Source organism: Sinocyclocheilus rhinocerous, unplaced genomic scaffold (assembly GCF_001515625.1).
Source record: "Sinocyclocheilus rhinocerous isolate Xijiao unplaced genomic scaffold, SAMN03320098_v1.1 scaffold183, whole genome shotgun sequence".
Lineage (NCBI taxonomy): Eukaryota > Metazoa > Chordata > Actinopteri > Cypriniformes > Cyprinidae > Sinocyclocheilus > Sinocyclocheilus rhinocerous.
The window spans coordinates 101938-107671 of NW_015657496.1; positions in this window are offsets into that span (position 1 = coordinate 101938).

Sequence of the window (5734 nt, forward strand, 5' to 3'; positions counted from 1 at the left end):
ACTGGTTCCCCAGTCACTTTTCTGTTTGATTGTGAATCAGCCTTCAGGTTTGGGAATTTTAATTAGAGGTGCTTGCTAAGGGTGATTGCTTATACTTAAGTAACAGTTGGCATACTTAATGCTTGTTTTAACCCCTAACATTAAGTATTACACTTTATAACTTGTCCTGAGACATGAATGAGTATACAAATTAAAATAAATACTTTTTATATAAAACTTATGACTCTCACATGGTGTTGCAACCTACACTTAGGCCTTTTAAGGAATAATTTAGCAAAAAAAAATTTTAAAAAAAGAAAGGAAAATCTGCTAAAAATGTATACACCCTCAGGCCATCTAAGATGTAGATACGTTTGTTTCTTCATTGGAACACATTTGGAGAAATAGCATTACATCACTTGAAATGGATCCGCTGCAGTGAATAAAATAAATATTTTATTTTAATTGCACAAATAAAATGAATACCATACGAGCGTGATAGGGCAATGTCTATGGTAAAATATTAAATGTCTAATGGGAACATATTAAACTGTAAAATGACTGTAAAAAACATGATTTACAGTTCATATACAAAATTTTCTCATTTAAGGAAATGCATATTTTGCTGTCTTAATTGTTTAGATTTTTATAATGAATAGTCCTATTTTCGATCCACCAGTTCACATTTACAACTCTGCGTGTTTGCTGCGTAAAAACATGGGTTGAATTCCGCATTGGTTTGAACAAAAACAGCAGACGCGCTTATTGAAAATGTAAATTCATTCTCTGCCAGCAGGAGGCACTTTTGCAATGGCAGACATATAGTGGTTTCCCCAGTAACTTTAGAACATAAAGCAGCGCAGCAGGTGACTTTGAAACTACAGCACTTAATGTTTCTTTAATGAAATCATAGCCTTTATAAGTTTAATCGTCACTTAAGCCATATCGCAATTCTTGTCTTTCCTTCCCCAAATTTAAGACCTCTTGAAATCATAATTAAGACTTTCTTGTACTATTTAAGACTTTTTATGGCCTTAAAATTGATACAACTTTTTAACAACTTTTAAGACTTTTTAAAGCACCCGTGGAAACCCTGGTCAAAATGAGAGTCCAAACAGCTGATAAAAACATCACAATAATCCACATGACTCCAGTGCATCAATTAACATCTTGTGAAGTGAAAAGCGGTGTGTTTGAAAGAAACAAATCCATCAAGACGTTTTTTAACTTCAAACTGTTGCTTCCGGCTACCATAATAATACCATAATGTTGGGTCCTCCAACCATAATATTGCCATTGAAAAAGTCGTCTCATCAGGAAATATGCACAGATCAAACACAGTTTATAAGTGAAACCAGTCCAAAACAGTTCTAAACAAACAGGTTGTTGCATTTTGATGTGAGTGGACAACAAGGGATGGACTTCCTCATTGGAGAAAGGCGTTATTATTATGAATTATTATGGCTGATATTTTGGCCAGAAGTGACAGTTTAAAGTTAATACGCTTTAACAATGGATTTTTGTATGCCGCTTTTCACTTTTACTAACTCACTTTTACTAATTCATGTACTGGAGTCGTGTGGATTACTTGTGGATTATGATGATGTTTTTATCAGCTGTTTGGACTCTCATTTTGACGGCACCCATTCACTACAGAAAATATATTGGTGAGCAAGTGACTACATTTCTTCAAATCTATTCTGATGAAGAAACATTGACTTCTTGGATGGCCTGAGGGTGGGTAAATTTAAATCTAATTTTAATTTTGGTGGGAACTATTCCTTTCAGGCAGGTTAAACAAGAGAAAATGAGCTGGAGAAAAATGTGCATCAAGACAACTCAAAGAAAATGTTGTGGAGACATAAACCCCACTAAGGGGCCCACTTATTAAACCTGCATGTAACAATGATAAATCAGGTGTAAAAGGATGATATGAGCCATATCTACTGACCAAAATACCAGAGAGTTAGGGCTCGTCTTTTTTTTTACTTGAGCTAGAGAGCAACCAGTGAGTTTTAATATAACCATGGAAAGTTATGTTCACATTCCCAAACATTTCATTTGCAGTTGCTAATGGGCACTCCAGAAATAAACAAATAAGAACATATTCAGTAAATGCCACTGATTACAATGAAACTACAGAAAAGCAATCGGTTAAAAACTACTCAGAATGCTGTAGCCACTGCATAGCAACCCAAGCATAATGGTGTTCAATTAAATTGCTTGTAGCTTTAATTGGAATTTGTGGAGAGAGATTTTCGAGGAAACGGGGAATTTTTGAAACATAGAGATGTTTGACTGATGAGGTGCTACAAAGGCTCATCTGTTTTACAGGAAAGGTCATTAACCTCTGTCAAACATACACACACACACACTAATACAAAATGGGGTCAGGTGCTCAGTGTGACTCCAGGTGGCCATTGCAATCTGGACACACCTGTCCATCATCCCAAAGAGACAGCCTGGCCTGTCCGCAAACACCTGTCCATTCATTTGTCCAGCGGTGTAAGTTTAAATCATATTTTAAAACAAAGTCATGTCACCTATATACATATATAGCACATACCCACTGTGCTACAGATGCATTCACATGTGTTGGAAGTGATGATGAAGTCTCTGATGGCCATCTGGCTAAGCATGATAGTGTGTGTGTGTGTGTGTGTGTGTGTGTGTGTGTGTGAGATGAAGGAAATGGCATGTGTCAATGTGGATGTTTGGGGGGGTGGCGGATTGTATGCTCCATTAATTTTAAGTTTAATCACATCTCCTTTCCTCTCGTTTTTTTCTCCCTCCCTTAACCTTTGTTTTCTTTACTTCCATCCTGTCAAGTCCCTTAACTGCTTCTCCACCTTCTCTAAATATGTTTACTCCGGTGTATCATTCATCATTTTAGTTTATTCATAGACAAAGTTGTTATATAATGAGAAACTGAAGTAAAAGACAGAGAGAGGAAGAGAAAGAGAAAGAGAGAGAGCATATATATATATATATATATATTTATATTAAGATCTTCATATCTTAATATATATAAATTGCAAATGATTAAATATAAAAAAGATTTTAAAAACTATACAAAATGATAATAATTAACTTATAAATTTACACACACACACACATATATACTTTTTATTGTTATGTTTCCTTTAAAATATATATATATTATTTTAATTATAAATTACATACTCATATATACTCTTAAGTGTGTGTGTGTGTGTGTGTGTGTGTGTGTGTGTATATACACTGATATATATTTATATTAAGATCTTCATATCTTAATATATATAAATTGCAAATGATTAAATATAAAAAAGATTTTAAAAACTATACAAAATGATAATAATTAACTTATAAATTTACACACACACACACATATATACTTTTTATTGTTATGTTTCCTTTAAAATATATATATATTATTTTAATTATAAATTACATACTCATATATACTCTTAAGTGTGTGTGTGTGTGTGTGTGTATATACACTGTATATAATCTAATCTTATTTTTAAAAATCATAATTTATATACATTAATAATTAGATCAAGAATTAGGAGATAGATTTAGAGAAAGAAAGGTGGAGATTAAAAGAGAGGGAGATGCAGATCAGATGAATAAACGCTTTGATTTGAATTGCATGCTTTTAAATTCATCTGTCAGGTTTCAGGCTTGTCAGAGACTTTTTACTCACCCTGCCCTGCATCCACCTCGCAGACTCGTCCTCCTCCTCCTCCGCTGGCATTTTCTCTTTCCTCACTTTCACACACACATATAAAACGTGGAAATTTGTGTATGAAAGTGTGAAATGACTTGCAGCCACACAAACACACAAGCTCACAGAAGCATAAGTGAACAGAGAACCTGTCATTCTCACAACAAGCAAGTGAAGATTCACCACAAACACAATTAAATGCAGTCTATTCACCTGTGCAATTAGACCAACCACACAAAACAGATTTTTATATTTTCAGAAGAGTGTCTGTTTGATCTGTTTAATCACCCAAGAGGTGAAAATTGCATGTATACACAAGTATGTTTATGATAAAATCACATCCAATAGCTGCAATAAAAGTAATTTATACAGAACAGCAAACATATAAGCTTCTGATCTTTACTGGAGTGAAATTAAAGGGTTAGTTCACCCAAAAACGAAAATTCTGTCATTAATTACTCACCCTCGTGTCATTCTAAACCCGTAAGACCTCCGTTCATCTTCAGAACACAAATTAAGATATTTTTGATTAATTCAGACAGCTCTCTGACCCTCCCATAGACAGCAAGGGTCCTTACACGATCAAGGTCCGGAAACGTAGCAAGGAGATCGTTAAAATAGTCCATGTGACATCAGTGGTTCAACCGTATTTTTACGAAGCTACGAGAATACTTTTTGCGTGCAAAGAAAACAAAAATAACGACTTTATTCAACAATTCTTCTCCGTGCCACCCTATAGCGCCATTTTGGAGAGTATCACATACGTAAACAACGTATGCAATGTATATACGCGGATACGCAGTTTACGTTCAGATCAAAGCGTAAACGGCGTAAACAGCGCATCCACGTACAGTGGTGCTGACACAGAACAGCATACGTTGTTTACGTATGTGATACTCTCCAAAATGGCGCCAGGGTGACGCGTAGACGACAAATTTTTGAATAAAGTCTTTGTTTTGGTTTTATTTGAACACAAAAAGTATTCTCGTAGCTTCGTAAAAATACGGTTGAACCACTGATGTCACATGGACTATTTTAACGATCTCCTTGCATTTCTCTTTGGAGTGTTACAAGCTGTTCATGCATTGATAAGATCCCTAAAATTGCAAATATTAAAGTCTCAAACCTAAAGAGATATTCTTTAAAAAAGTTAAGACTCGTCCACACCCTCCTTTGCGTGCAAAGAAAACAAAAATAACGACTTTATTCAACAATTCTTCTCCGTGCCACCCTATAGCGCCATTTTGGAGAGTATCACATACGTAAACAACGTATGCAATGTATATACGCGGATACGCAGTTTACGTTCAGATCAAAGCGTAAACGGCGTAAACAGCGCATCCACGTACAGTGGTGCTGACACAGAACAGCATACGTTGTTTACGTATGTGATACTCTCCAAAATGGCGCCAGGGTGACGCGTAGACGACAAATTTTTGAATAAAGTCTTTGTTTTGGTTTTATTTGAACACAAAAAGTATTCTCGTAGCTTCGTAAAAATACGGTTGAACCACTGATGTCACATGGAGAATTTGCCACAGGTTAACTCCAGTCGGATTACAGAAACATCTCAAAGACGATCCAGTGAAACTGGAATGCTCCTGATCTAAATTTTAAGTGTCAAAGCAAAGGGTATGAAGACTTTTTTCAGTGTTTCTCTTTTAAAGGGGTCATATGATGCGATTTCAATTGTTCCTTTCTCTTTGGAGTGTTACAAGCTCTTGGTGCATGAAGAAGATCTGTAAAGTTGCAAAGACTAAAGTCTCAAACCTAAAGAGATATTCTTTAAAAAAGTTAAGACTCGTCCACACCCTCCTAAAACGCCTCGTTTAAACACGCCCCCACATGTCTACATCACTGTGTGGGAAGATTTGCATAACACCGCCCAAATGTTCACGCAAAGAAAGAAGGCGTAACTTTGATTCTCGCTGTAGTATTGTTGCCACCAAAAACGCTGTAGTATTGTTGTTGTTTTTTTTCGTGAAAGCGAAACTACTTAGTTTGGCCTTCCAAAAGAGGACACAACTAGAAATCAGTGGTTAAAGG